Here is a 15,923-nt window from a genome sequence, read left to right as displayed (position 1 = left end):
ATCTATATCTATATATCATTCTACTCTTTTAGCTGTTGGTTCTCAAACTGTGGAGCTACGGATGGTCAGATATTGGCAACTATGTGTGCAATATAAAGTGAACCTAAAGTGACTTGGAATGATTTTGGAAGAGGAAATAATAGTTTTACTGAAGCTTCTTTTGTGTTTAGCTTTGTTAAGATAAAATTCAGAACTGGTCCTTTTTATTATTATTATTATTATTATTATTATTATTATTATTGATTGATTGGAAACACTGGGGTGTGAGGGTTCAGCTGTTGGTGGGAACTGTTGGGGGAACATAACCTGCACATAGCCAACGTGTCAAATAATGAGGTCAGGTTATGTCTGTTGTGAGCATCCACAATTGTAACAGTATTTTTAAGAAAAAAAGCATAACATGTCCCTTTAAAGATCTGATATAACAAAAATAATGAGCCAGGCCAGAATCAACTTCTCATATTTAGTTATAAAAGATTCATAGCATAGGGTGGGTTTTTATTGACAGCTTTCATTAAAAGTTTAATCTAGCCTCCAAGGTCAATATGAAATATGAAAACAATCTGCCAAACCATCTTGCTTTGTTTACCCTTCTTGAGGAAGTGGATTTTGAACTGATTTTAATAAACTGTATTAATAATCTATATTCAGTCATTTAATTAGAAACCCCCCACTGAGTTAGGTTCTTTTAAACAGGATTATATGTGACAATACCCTAAATCTCAGGGTTTAAAATGCTGCTGATGGGAAATTTTATTTTAGTTCTTGTGTAATTTTACAAAGACGGAAACATCTCTCCGAACACCTTTCTGTTCTCAGATGAATGAAAATGCATTCCATGAAAGAGTTCAGGTCTTAGGAGGTTAAAATTCAAAAACCATATCCAGAGAGAGTAGAAAGTAGTCTTTCTTTGTAAAATTGCTATATCACCATGGATGAATTATGCTTAACTAATTGCCTTTGGTTAATAAGCATTTAAAACAGTTTGTCTTATAAAATTCAGTTGTGAATTGCAATAAAACAGGCATCTGCAGTAGTACACTCCAGATGTGCACATGCATAAGATGTGACGGTTGTCAATCAACTCCATGATGCCTACAGCAGCTGTTTCATTAGTGGCAAGGAAGAGGTCTGCTTAGCAGCAGCGTGGTGCTAGATCGAGTCTGCAGTTCCTTCAAAGCAAAGCCAATGAGATATCCTCATCTCAAAAAAATAACTTCATGCTGTGTATCAACTGAGACTTACATTATGCAGTTTAACTTTGTTTCCACCAGAGGGCAATAAACCATCTCAGATGACTTGTCTTCTAGCTCCAATCTAGTACTAAAGGGTTTTTCATTTACATGAAATTAAAATTAACTTAATAAAACTATTTCCCTGTTACTACTATCACACAGTACTCAGTTTACAGCTGTTACAATGACTGTTATGCCAGGTTCTATTGGAATAGGCTTACAGGAAAGTGTGCATTAACTAATTAATAGCCATGTTTTAAATCCACTGCAAAGGACAACACTATCCCACAGAGAGAGTTACTTAAAAACAGATCAAACTTTCATAAAAGGTGCCTTTGCCGAGACCAAGTGCACTATCCAGCCTGTGAGCTGGTGCCGGACTGGTTTATAAGGTCACAAAAACCAGCAACCTTCTCCTGTAGTTCCTATGGAGACCTGGCTATAGTCCAGATATCGTGCTGAGCAACACAGCTGCTTCTGTAGAGGCCCAGCTTGATCACCAGTTTGATGAAATGCGTCCTAAGCTTGCCTTTGTTCACTGTTTGTAGGTGATGAGATGGAGAAGAGAGGGTTTTCTGAGGCCAGAGTGGCCATGGCAGCTCTGGATTTTGGAACTGACTGCTGGGAATAGTAGGAGGAGGGTGAGAAGTATGAGAAAAAAGGCACAAGTCAAACAGGACAGATAATCTCATTGTGGTGTGAAGTACATTATAAAGAAACTGCTGATGGAGAGTTTAGACAGTTAACTGTAGCTAAACTGGGAGATGTTTTCTAAAATGCTTCCAAAGGGGGTGGGGGGTGGATGGCTGGCTGTGAAATATTCAAAATTACTTTATTATTACTTACCAAACCTTTGTGTGTGTATATTTAAGGCTTAGAGTTTGAGCACCTTAATTTTTCTTCTTGATTGTTCCATTGGCTATTTTTCAAAGACAGGATGAAATCTTCACAATTAATAAACTGGAACATGGTCATTGTGTCTAAATTAATTGATTTTTTTTCTTTTTTTTATAACACAAAAATACAAATCGAATAGAAAATAAATAAAAGTAAAGTAAAAACAACAAAAGATCTAGACCTCCAGAGCATTTAAAACCTAGCTTTGACCTCAACCTTCAAATGACAACGATATTTAGGCTACTAATTAAAAGGTCATGGTGAACAGCGCTCGTATCTTTCTACACTACAACTTCCATGAAGCAGTGGACTACAGGTTTGGAATAATAGAGCGCATGCGCGTTACCTGCTCGAGTAAATCGATGACCTCATGAGCAGCCCGGACCAACCAGTCGGTTGAATTATCTGCCTGCCGTCTGCGCTGAATGTTTTTCCTGCGCTATACCTTTCCGAGCACATGAAGCGATTACCAAAAAAAATGTTCACCGTAACGAGGTAAGGGGACTGTCCTCAGACAGAACTTTACCGTTAACGGCTAAACCATTAAACCGCCCGAGAACCCACACCGCCGTTTGGGCTGCGTTGTTGTTGGTGGTGGTTGTGACCTCCGTACCGGTGTGGCCGGTCAGTGCTACAGCCGTCGTTGACATGACTGCGGTGAATTTACTCGAGCTGTCTTTGTTGAATTTTCACTGATATTCATGCAGCTATTTACTCTGGAGCACGCGAGTATCCAAAAACCTCGCCCGGACAAGGTGAGAGTCCGGTACTATTTGCATGTGTTTTGCAAATTGCTTTTTGTTGTGTCGCCTCTACCTGTTTGTGTAGTTTATTAAAAAAAGAAAAAGGAAAGGGGGGGCTGTGTAGGCTAGATAAACCCCACTAAAGTTTGAAAAAGTAGGTCTAAAGAGGACCATGGCAATTTCCTTAGTGGTTTTGGCTACGTTTTTATAATATCTCTTATAGTGTAACTTATTTTTTGGACAGGACAGTGGTGTTATAATCTATTAAGGAAAATAAAGGTTAATGTCTGAACCCTAACCTGTGCTCATAATTAACTACTGAACCTGTGTGACCAAAACTAAACTTACACCAACTCACATATCCACGTTTAAGAATCTAAATGGTAATTTTGACTAATATTATTTAGATTTTTGGAAAATTGATTACAAGAAGGCCAGCTTTACTATTTGGACAAATGAATCACAAATTAATTTTAATAAGCAGGTCTTTATTGTGAACTTTGGCCAATGTGTACAGAGCTGGAAAGTAAGCCTGTCAGAGTCTTTAGGCACAAAGGTCCGTGCATGATAACGTTTAACTCTCTTTCATGTACATTAAGTTTTGATTTGAGTGCAGAGACATGTGAGTAGAGTACAAATATCCTTCAGAACGTTTCTTCCCTCTTACTGCCCAGCTCTAAGACTTTGCCTCTCCTGAGTTAATATTCACTTTTATCAAGTAAAATCACTCTTTTGAGAAGTCATGAAGTCATAGGTCACAACACAGAGACAAATCACCACGGTGGTAAGCTTATTCCCTGTTGGATGTTTATCAGAAAGGACTTACATTCCCGAGAATGAAAATGCTCTAAATCATTTAGGGGGGGGGGCTGTGTGTGCTTGTAATGGGCCGCTGCTGTCTTGTGAGACGGCTTACTGCTGTGGTGTGATCAGCAGACGTGTTTTCACTGTAAACACTGGAGAAGCCTTACATGATGTACCATGCTGTTATTTTGTCGACAGCATTAATGTGCAGACAAGGAGTCGGCTGGATACAGATGAGCATCAACAGGCCCTGACATTCAAATTACAAGGTTTTTTTTTTTTTTTTTTTAAAGGGGCACTTTGCAAGTGATTAGTCTGTGTTGTAAGCACATGCTTTCCCAAGTGGGAATGTTTATCCAGTGGCTATGATGTAATTGGGTAGTATTAACAAGCACAGATATATCGGTATTTGTGTAACTATACAGATTTGCAAATAGTGTCTAACTAAAATCACTTTGAGGCTTTTTGATTCAACTGTTTCTTGTGGTGAATCATCTCACCTGGCCACCTTAGACTGTGTTTACCTAATGTGCTTGTTGGGTCCTCTTGCCTGACTGATGAGCAAACACAACAGTGATGCATGTACCTTTACAAGCCTTGCTGCTCTGTGTTAGTTCAGTTTATCAGTTGCTGTTAGCAGCTATGTCAGGTCAGCTTTTGGTGATCAAAAGCACACCGAGTGGTGCATTATGACATGTTGTGATCCATCCCAGTCTCATAGCAAAAACGTGAAATAGTCACACAAAAGTAATCTATTTGATCATGTTCGTGGACATGAATTGTCACACTTTTAATGACATTTGGTACAACTCATTTCAATAGGAAGTACGTTTCATTTCTGCTGCACTTATGCTGTCCAGAATCATCAACAGGAACACATCTCTATGGATACCAAGGAAACAAAGCTTCATAACAAAGGGCAGCCATAATCGTCGTCTAAGTCTAACCCAATAGGTTTTAGATCTTAAACCTACACTAAGTAAGTTACTTTTAATCCCTGAATAATAGGGCTGTGACCCCTTTTGTAATATATTTCAAGCTTTTCTGTTTTAATTTTGATTATTAAGACTGGCAGGTTATGGAAATTTAGAAATACAGAAATCTATACATGCAGATCATCTGTATTTTAAGTTTAGTTTCAACTGTAATTTACTCAAACTTAGTTCATTACACAGAACCACAATCATGGGGAAGAATCATGCTAACACCTTTTCATATGAATGTTTATCTTTTTGAATTAAATCACAGAGCAAGTGAACTTTTTTTGTAACTGTTTTAATTTGAGTTTCACAAGAAAATAAAAGTAGGAAAATTGTATCCACAATGATGATTCAGTAGACTAAAAGATGTGTCTGCTTTATGAAATACCTTGAGAGTTACGCCTTCTCCAGACGTGCGCAGAATTCAGTCACTGCAACTGCGGTTGTGCTGTTTTTGTTGGCAGTGGTCAAATGTTGATGTTTCATGTCATCCTCCAGTTGTCACAGATGCAAACATACTGCCGTGCTGTTGGAAACAGACTTTAACAAAAGCTGTCCCTGGTGAAATCGACTGTGCCATTGTGAATGTCAGTTATAGTTGGCAGCAATCGGACTTATGTTCTCTGTCCTTAAATTTCCTCATTGGTGCTCTGAGACCAGCAGAGCAATATCAGTGTGCAAGTAAATGAATAAAATCATTCTTGTCTCAGCCCAGATATGCCTCTAATTTTCACCAACTGGATGTAAAAGTACAGCATTAATAGAGATGTGAATAGCACAAGTATCTGATAATGTATGAAATGGAAGGGTGACAGTTTTGTCATGCTGTATTAAAAACTGGGAAAGCGTTTGCTTCAGTTTGTGCTCTACAGAGCAAACTATCAACATTGAGTGTGCCAACCCACAAACTGCAGTGGTGTATTTTATCTGCTTTTCTGTCTGTCACCACACACACACACACACACACACACACACACGGATGGACGGATGGAGAACTAGGCTAATGAACTGAGTGTTACGTTTCACAAGACCGTCTACATAGCAGCTGGGTGGGGGGACCTCCCTGGGAAGCTCACATTAAGTACTAAGGGTGGAAGAGTAACTGACAGTCCTGACAAAAAGGATGGGGGAAGTGTAGACTAATCATTTTCTTCAATGCTGGGTGTCATTCAGGAGTGGCTCTGGCACAGCTGAGCACCTGAGGCCACCATATGTGTGCGTGATGGTGTGCATGTGCATCCTTTAAGGAAGGATATGAATGATATTCTGTGAAGTAGTTACTATAAATCATGGCATCTGGGAACTGGTTTAACTTTTTCCCATACACTACATTAAATATACTGTAATGTCTAATAGCCTTAGTTAAGCTTTTAAAAGATAATTATTTACTGGAATAGTCAAAGTGACTCTCACAGTTACTGCAAGCAAGGTAGAAAGTAGCAAATCCAGTTAGCACATACCATAGATAGTTGACTTTGTTTGACTCATGCTAAATGTTTCACATCCTAATTCCCTCCCTGTACTGTTTCCACAAGGGTTGGGCAGTCTGACTGCAACTGTGAGAAAACAGAAATCCATCTGCTTTCAGTGAATTCCGCTGTCGTTACTTCATGGGATTAGTGAATTGGTGGGGTTAGGTTAATTGGTGATTCTAAATTGCTTATAGGTATGAATGTGAGTGTGAATGGTTGTCTGTCTCTTTGTGTCAGCCCTGTGACAGACTGGCGATCTGTCCAGGGTGTACCCTATGGTTGCTGGAATAGGCTCCACCCCACCACCCTCACTCATCATGGTGATTTTATTACCACACCTACTTCACAGGGGAAAATTTGAATTTTAAGTTGATCTCCTGTTTTTTGGTTTTTAAAATTGCATTGTTGAAAACTGGAATAATAATTGTATGTTGTATTTTTGCCTTTTGCTGATCTCCACTGGTCTAATCAGTTCCATCAACTGGGTGGAGGATGAATGAAGAAGCCAAGTTTCTGGATTAATATTTGACGGATTTTTATTGACAAAGTGACCTAAAAGTCTTTCCTTAGTTGGTTCCTCTGGGTAATTATGGTTCCTGCTCTTCCTGTTGGTGCTAGTGCATCATGCCCTTAGATCAAGCTCTCTCTGTTTGACATGTCGTGGATCCTGTGCGATATATGTGGACCTGCAGCACTCTGCTCTCCCATCACAACAATAGGCCTGTATGACTGTTTGAATGTGCCATTCTTTGTGTGGTGTGCTTCACTTGGGCCAGACAATGGCTTCATTTAGCATCCCTTCTCTTTTTGAGGCCTGCTCTGTCACCATGACACCCCTGCCATGCCACACCCTGCCCCCAGTCTGGTTTAGCTTTGCACTTGTTTTCTCTCTTAGGACAGCTGGGCTTAGACAGCCATTGTTGGCCACACCCGAGACCCAACCTCACGTTTTCAGGATTGTTGCTCTGTGGCCATGTGTTCACAGCTTGCTATAGTTTTTGAACCTGAGAATAAACTAAGGCTGCCCTCAAGGTTGATGCAGACCTGTTAAAATCATCTAACAAAGAAAATCAAACACAGAAATAAATCTATGATTGAAGGGTTTCCTGCAATGCTTTATGCTAGAGGTTAGAAAACAAAGATCACCTCTGCCAACAAGGATTGTGGTGTTGCAGTATAACTGTGACGTTTAAAAATAATATCTATATAAAGTTTTTGCCTGTTACTTTCTAGTTGGCACTTTAGCAGAGTTGATCATGGTATTGGATAGCCAGTTATATTTATTCTTTTAAGTTTCTACAGATATTGCAATAATATTGTGATAGTGAATTATTTTCTCTATTAAAGTTGGCAGTAAAAGTATCTGATATTGTTACAGCCCTTACTAAAAACATTCACATCTTTGTGAAACAAAATATAAACTCAGTGGGAAATAGCTACTGAAGAACAGACATCACATATAGTATATCTGCTTTTTCGGACATCAGCCAAATTGATCACAAGATGAGGCGTGTCAGAACCTGGCTGGATTACTACCTCAGCTAAACAATTTACTGAAGGAAATTCAGGATTACAGCTACTGATGTGTGATTTGTCTTTTTGTTTTAACTAGAAAGAAAGAATGTGAAACCTGCCATCATCCTTTTAGTGCAGAAACGCACGTATTTCATGACCTGGAGGCTGAATGCTTTGTTAACTTCTCTTTTTCTGGCCTCTGCTTTGCAGTTTAATTCACATTAAGCAAAACAGAAAGAAACTATAGTTCTATTAGTAATCGGTGCATTTTTGTACCATGAGCTCTTCATTACATATGGTTAACATTTATATTAGTAGATGAGTTGAGATCGTCACACAATGAGTGAGCACTGATTGTGTTTTTTCCAAGACCTCATTGACACTTGACCTTTGAGATTGTCCATAGTTGAAAGGGCAGTACACCCTGTTTCTAGCTCAGCCTCTCAGCTGCAGCAGATTTTTCGTTAATGTGTTTCAGGCTGACACACTTTGGACTTCATGGTAAGTAATGGATCCCTCATGGAAAGTCATTCAGTTTTATTAGCAATGAAAAATGCATCACAGCTACATAATGTAAGGTGGATCAATAACAGCAGTCACTGTAGGTGTCTCAAACTGTCATGTTTTACTTGCTGTTATTACATTTAGAATAAGAATATAAATTCTGAAGATTATTAGCCTCCATCTGCTGAACGCAGTGTAAATATTGGGCATGGTGAGTTCGTCCAAAGCCCTTTATAGTCACTGTTTTTGCAGCACAAATTATCTCCAAAGAGCAGCTTCCCTCAGAGAAACCAGCCTTGATCTAGAGTTTTGTGCTTCTATAACTAGAACTGGGTGACCTATGAAATTATATTTTGGGCTGATCTGAACGTGTTGCAGTTGTGCCCTGGAGAACACAGTACAAGCTGTGCTACTTCTGGCTTCCTTTTTGAGACTTAAAGAGATAAAGACTTTACGATTATGATACCTGCAATGTTGATGTTTACACGCTGATGGATGCAACCTTCTTATTGCAGTCTGACCAGAGGAATGTGGAAACATTTGTTTTAAAAGTGAGGTTGCCATAAGTTCTGTACTGCAAATTACATCCACAAGAAGGAGATCACACCAACTTTAATAGAATATAACAAACTGTTCTGTGTCCAAAATTAACATTTGTGATGTAGTTTTTCTGGGTAAAGGGTCTGTAATTTGAAATAATTGTCTCGGGGTGTATGGTATGTCACATGATGGAGACTAAATTAGCTTTTTTTGGTTCATGCTGAAGTCTCAGAATTACTTAAACTTTTCATCTTGTGTATTTTTCTAATTATATAATAGTGCTGCTTTGCTGTTGGAGTTCAGTTGTAGTTAAGTTAGAAAATGACTGTTCTCTTGCCAGGCTGAAAGAAATAAGTCAAACCTCAGATTATCATGACAATGAGCTTCAAAATTAATCAAATGTGTGTCTCAGCCACAAGATGTGGAAAGAGTGTATCCACGGTCGAGTTCAAACAAAGGCAGCATGCAGTCCTGTTCTCTGTATATGTGTGTGTCTGTGGGGGAGTCCTTTATAAGCACGATGTTGGTTGGGAGGGTAGGGTGGATTTTATAGGCCAGGAGGGATTCATGTTTCAGCCCATGCTCGCCTCTCTCTTTTGTCTAGGTCACGTTAATAATGCTAACTCCCAAAAGCAGAGATGTGTTAAAATTAGAATTCTGTATGAGTGTGCAGTTTTGTCAGAGAGTAAGCAGCCGGTTGGATGCCAGCATTTTGTCTGACAGCAAATTCAATCAGTTCAGGTTGCAGCTTGAAGTTCTGCTAATAGCTGTTCAGTCCCTGAAAGCTGACGTGCATTTAGCATATCAAAGTGAATCATATCACACACTATGATGCAGCTTTGTTTCTTGCACAAACAGGTCTTGTTCTATAGCGTTTCACCATCAAGTATTAATACTCACAGCATTTCTTTAATGTTCTAACTTATAAATCATTGTAAATGATGAATGTCTACAGCTGGAAAAGGTGATTGATGTAGGTCCTGGAATTTCTCAGGGTGTGGACTCTATCTAAAAGTAGCAAAATACTAGGCTTGTTTTTATATTTGTCTTAGACAAACCCCAGCAACAATGCTGTTACCTCATAAAACTGAATTTCAAGCCTTTGGGATACATATTCAGTTTCCCAATTTATAAACGACATGGATTTGCACATTATGCTGTTTTTCCTGTTTTCATTTCTTCAATGGATGAGGTCAGATGCCAACTTGTTTAAATCTTCCCCAGACACAAACCAAAGCATGTGTGACAGGCTTTGGGGCTGAATCTGATATCCGTCTGCTGTTTCAGACTGTGCCAGAGCATGGCATGCTTTATCCTGCTCTTAAAATACTGCCCTACCCCTCCAGAAAGCAACACTCAAGTTTGAACAAGTTATCAAGCAAGAGAACAACGGGAGAAGAATGTTTGGGCTATGCCATTTATCTTTCTGTTATGCTGGATGATGTAACTTTATCAGTTTAGACGTTTAAACTCAGGAAAGGATTAAGACTCTGCCGTTGTTAGCTTCTTTTGGCCTGATCATGGATGGACTTCACATGATCTGCAAACTATCACTGCCTCGATTCAGGATAATCCTCATAATTTATGTGATGGAAAAAAATGTCTCCTTTGTTGCATTAATGCCTCTTAAGCTGAGATGTTGTTGGTATATTTGACATAATGTAATTTCCAGTTAATTGAGTTGGCATGTCAAGAGCCAGTAATGTTAGTCATGCACATTCTTATTGAATTAGAAGTATGTGCAATTGTTTTATTTTTAAAAGCGCCTTTGTTTCTTTGTTGTGATGCATATTAAGACTTTTGACAAATTACATTCATATGATCTTAAATTAGTCAGAGAATGGTCATAGATTCATAACATATTTCCAGAAACAGTATTCAAAGATTCTTTGTTGTTACTAGATAGTCACTTAACGAAATTCTGTGCCGTAGTTCAATATACACAATAGGGAAATGGTATATACAATAGAGAAACGTTTAGACGGAAGTACTGTGTTATGAGTTGTGAAGTTTAGTCTTTTAAAGCGTGAGGTGTGTATGTTTTTGTATAGAGTTCACAGGTATGTGAACCACCTCAGTCTGGGGGTTCTTGTTTTTATGGTCAGAACTAACTAACAAAATACACACAAACCGCTAAAGAGCTTATAGCACCAAGTCGCTACACACAAAAGCACATGCACACTAATATGACACGTCTTTCTATAAAAAAGATAATCAGAGGATCTTCTTTGTTACTTCTGGGAAAAGAAGACATCCTGATTTTCCTTGAAAAAGATTTCAGGCTGCTGCTCGAACAAGCAGGATTCCCAAAGTATAACGCATCTGTGTGATAACAGCAGTGTACAGAAGTCATGAAAACAGCCATGTAATCAGATGAAACCATCTGCATTAACGGTTAAAAATGTTCTTGAACAGTGATAGTTTTACAGCTGCTTGTTTCAGTGGTGTAGCCACAAAACTGGCTAGTAATTCAAGGCTTTTAAATCTCCTTTTTCTTTTTTTTTTCCCTTTTTCTTTTTTTTTTTTTTCTCTAAGCAAAATTGCAGTAGTGTTAGCATAGCATATATATCTACTCAACAATCATTCAGTTGTACTGCTTCCCTGAGCACAGTGTTGTTTTCCAGGAGTTTGCGTTGTGCAGCTGATAGCTGTGACGCCACAGGGCAAAGGCTGTCAGGTCAGTCCTGTTAAACAGCAGGTGGCCTTGTTAACATCCACAAACATCTTTTTTTTTTTCCTGCTGTTTATATTTTGGCTTAATTTTTTTTCTTCATTACAAGGCCCAGCTCTGAGGAGAAGCTTCTCCAAAATATTTCCTAGTTTGTTTATTGTTGTAGCATCTAGTTCTCTGGTTGTTTTCCCCCTACTGTTATCATGGCACACTTTAAGGTAAGCAGCTTTGTAACTTAGCCATCCTGTCGTGCAAGATGGCCATCTACAGTGTGGTGGCTTAGTTTTACTTCAGACTTTGCCTCTGTGCCAGTGAATTAGTCATGCGTCCTGCTGGCATTAAGCCAGTCTCACATCCATGTTAATGGCCATAGAGGAGACTCAGACTTTGAACCTTTTCTCATGGATTTTCGCCTGGTCATGTGTGACACACACTAATGGACCCACGTGCTTTGAAGCTGTCTTCACCCACGGAGCAGACTGGATACTGATTAGATTATGCTGGATTATCATTACTTTGTTTGATTTGATTTGTTTGTTTATATGTTACCTCTACAGTAATGTTCAGTGCACTGTACTGCCTCCGCTGCCTTATCTCTCTGCACGAAAACTTAACCACTGATTTCTCAGCGCAGTGCCAACATCTGGAGGGATCAGCAAGTTAAGCCATGGCCTTTTAACCCTCAAGTTCAGTCAATCCATTACAAGCACGATCACTGCAGCTGCACCGTTTCACGTCATAATATTTTTGCAGCAGTGTCTTCCACTTCTTCCTGGAAGACTTTTTTTTGTTTGTTGCTTTGCTGTAGCCATAAATTCTCCAGGTTTGCCTAAATAAAGATGTTATTTTACAGTTTGAGGGCAGTAGAGGTAAAAAGGTTCAGAAAGTACCCTACGTGTAGTTTAGTTTTGATACAAATCCACACTAAATATAAGATTAGTGACTGTTTCATGGCTGAAAGATAGCTTTGTTTTTTATTAGATAAATGAGCAAGGAAACAACTTGAAGATAACAAGTACTTTGTCAAAAGTCCATTGAAGCTTTAATATGAGTGAGAACATCTTGAACTCCTGGTCCTCTTACTGGCTTTTTCCAGAACTTACATTTCAATTCACTTATCTCAACAAACTCCACAGAGAGAAACTTTGGGATTGAGTTGAATGGGCCGTGAAAGGCTACAGGAAATAAAAGCTCTGTCTTAACAAGTACGTCATGATGTATAAATGGAAAAACACCAATCTCTATGCTTTTTCCAGTTTGCTACATGTATCCTCTTTTAGATGCACTTTCACATTTTTTTTGTCTTATTTCAGAAATACAACTCCATTCTTCATGTCAAAAGTATTGTTTCCTTGTTTGGACTTCCTTTTTATGTTTCCAGCTGCTTGGCTGCGTTCTGCAGATTAGTAGATGTAGAAGGTTATGCGGGCCTTCTGAGATGGACCTGGTTGAGGGAGTAATTACAAGCTTTCCAAAGGGTGGAAGGGACCAGTAAGACCCTTTTTAATCCTGGCATTTAATTTTGTGAATGTTAGGAGGGTCTCCTTCAAGGGAAGGGCTGCATGGTTGGAATTTATAGATATAGCTCCACCCTGAATGAAACACATGCACACGGTGAAGCGCTGTAGCCTTCCACCACATGATACGAGCCATAATATTACGTTCCCCCTTCACACATTCCTTTGCAGTAGTTGGAGAAAGTGTTTTTTATTTAGCGGCTGTCAGTCATGATTCAGCTCAGACTATCCTTATTATTACTGTGCAGCTGAACCTTGGGTTTATTTTTTTGCACGTAAGGATATGTGCCTTTCTGAGGATATATATATATCTCTTAATCTTAATTTGTGTGTGCTTTAGACTGGCCCCAATGATTCACACTGTTATCTGAACAATAAGCAATTAAGTTATTTTCTACATTACCATCACAGCTGTACTTTTCTGCAGCCAATCAGGTTTCTTGTTTCACAGCTGATATGTTGCACATTGATATTCAAGCTTCAGCAGCTTGCAGCTTTTAGCTCCTTGTCTGCACTGTTTGCAGAATCATTGGAGCCGATGGTGTGCTCTAATTAATTTGGATTCTGATTGTTTTCATTGTGCTTTGCTTCCTTGCATTATCATTTATTTTTATTTAACGTGTGCTTATTAGAAAAAAATATGACACAAAATTAATGCCAAAGTAGCCATAATATGTACTTTTGTTTGTTGGAAGTCATAAAACAGGGTAAAGTTTAACTCTGTGCTTAAATGATTAATGATTAACAGAAAGGTTCAGTGGAGTTGCTGCCAGAGGATGGCTGTTCCTGATAATTCTTAACCTGCAGATGTGATGATGCAAAACCCTCAAGCTAGTTCTGTCATAGATTGTCATTCAAGCATGCACATGCTGCAAGATGAGCAGTCTACCAAAGAGAAAAACTACTTGTTAGTGACATGTTACTGATCACTGTTTTATCCATGATAGTTTAAGCTCATTTTTCCAGACTCTCCTCATCCACATTATTCTATTGTTGTCTCATTATCCTAAATGTTCAGATTGCAGGTAGAAGTAAGGATGGTAGGACATAAAAATCTTTATTTTATAAACTTTTCTGGATTTCCTTTTTAAAGAGGAGTTCATAAAAATGCTACACATGAAAGAAAGCTACACGGTCTTTCTTCATAGATTCTAGTTTAACAGAAATGCAGGACAGTAATACCGAATGTTACTAAAAACATTGCCATCCTCAGTACACCAAACATTGGCCGTTACACCTGGTGCACACGAGGTCAACAAAACATCGGTCCTGGTTTTTTATCAACACAGCAGATCCACCCCATCAGAACAGGAGCCGTCCATGGGAACCGGACCTGTCTGTTGTTCCAGCTGCACGACATTCTTTTCAGAGGCAGTTACCCAGCACTGTACAGCTTCCACTGTTATCCATTCATGACTGCACCGGCGCGGCCTGCCACTGATGTCTGTCACCCCAGCCCTGTAGAGATAAACTGTTTCACACAAGCCCAGCTATGTGGATCAACAGTGCAAACTCAGGCGTGGAACTATAAAGTCCGCAGTGAGAAAGTTGAAGGGCTTCAAAAGATAAAGTATTCTATCATCTAGCCATAACGTGTGACTGGATCAGAGATCTAAAAGCTGCAGACGGCTTTACATGCTGGCATGTCCAGATGAGAGGGAAAGGCAGCTGCTGGAAAGCTGAACTTTTGAAAACCCTGAAATCAGGGAAAGTGACATTACTAAACTCTGACGAAGACGGGCAACATTTTTAAAGCTTGCTTGCAGCTGTCAAGGTTTAAATGTTGCTTTTAGGTTTGATGTGCAACTTCCTTTTGGCAGGGGTGTGTTTAGAATCATTTTTCTTGGCAAGCAGAGTAAATTCATAGTCTCGGTTATAGTTTCACTTACAGAGCATATAATACTCCTACTGTGTTTCTGCCATATTTCTACTTATGGAGATTCAAAATGGTGTTGAATAACATAATATACAACAAAAGCACTGAGAGATTTCACTCTCATGAAACGGCTTGGTAATGCTTCACTCACCTGTTTTGTTTTTTGTTTTGTAACGAACAAAAGTTAATAAGTAGGGGAGAGCGTGCTGGTGTGGTTGCCTTGATTCCACTGTTTGGTGGGTTCTTTCTGTGTAGAGTTTGCATGTTCTCCGTGTGCTTGTGTGGGTTCTCCCAAAGTACGACTAGCTTCCTTCCACATTGTAGAGACATGCATGCGATTGGATTCATTGACAAATCTAAACTGGCTTTAGGTGTGAATGTGAGAACTAGGATAGGCTCAAGCACCCTGTGACCCTGAATTGGATAAGAAGAAAATAAATGGATGAATGGATAGATGTTACTGACTGATGACACTTAATTTGTCTACACCTGCATGGAACCGGGTGTCTAAATCAGGTAGACAATTTTCTCTTATGAGAACATGTCTGATTTTGTCGCCTTCACCATTGAAGAAAACAGATGGACAAAATAGTCATTAGTACAGATGACATGTTTTCAAACATTACGTCAGAGGTGAATCAACACGCCACAGTAAATTTTCATATTGCGACATCATATGCTTATTGCTGTTGGTTTGGAACATTTGATTCTATTTAAACAAAGCTTAGAGTGAGTGTCCCTTATGCGGGGAGAAAAAAAAGCAGTGTTATTTTATCTGAGATCATTTTATGTCTTTGATCCAAAGACTGTGTATAAAAATAGACGTGGTCACTGTGATTCGGTTTGTGGACTACCATTCTGAAGCCTCGAGTTGCGCAATTTGGCTGAAGCCATCTTGTTTTTGTTAAAACCAGATGTCACAAGCACAGGTTGGATCGTACTGAGTAATCGAGAACACTACACACCCATACGGTAGTGGTGTCAATCAGTAGGGAGCCACACCCTAGCGCATACGTAGGTTTATTGTCTGTTGTTGTAAATGGAATTTCATTTACATAAAGTTTGAAACTAGTGATTTGGAGCATAAATTTCATAAGTGAATAAGTGTTTCTTCGCGTCATAAGTGAGCAGTACGGTCATTTTATCATATAAATTTGTACAATCAGACT

At 39.0% G+C, this 15,923-nt stretch overlaps 1 protein-coding gene across 2 annotated transcripts in view; it reads left to right on the top strand.

Annotated features, from left to right (window-relative positions):
* The first annotated feature begins 2,491 nt into the window (after positions 1-2,491).
* daam1b (dishevelled associated activator of morphogenesis 1b) overlaps positions 2,492-15,923 on the top strand; it is a 43,221-nt gene continuing 29,789 nt past the window's right edge. Inside the window, exon 1 of one of the 2 annotated variants that reach the window (XM_084952463.1) lies at positions 2,492-2,627. The gene's annotated coding sequence lies outside the window, so the exon portion shown is untranslated. Of the gene's footprint in view, positions 2,628-2,664; positions 2,888-15,923 lie in introns of those variants that run through there. The other variant, XM_084952464.1, reaches the window with a different exon arrangement.

This window comes from Perissodus microlepis, chromosome 15 (assembly GCF_051167445.1).
Source record: "Perissodus microlepis isolate ML-2025 ecotype Zambia chromosome 15, ASM5116744v1, whole genome shotgun sequence".
Taxonomy (NCBI): domain Eukaryota; kingdom Metazoa; phylum Chordata; class Actinopteri; order Cichliformes; family Cichlidae; genus Perissodus; species Perissodus microlepis.
The sequence above is the reverse complement of the archived record's forward strand: the minus strand, read 5'-3'. Positions and strand labels throughout refer to the sequence as shown.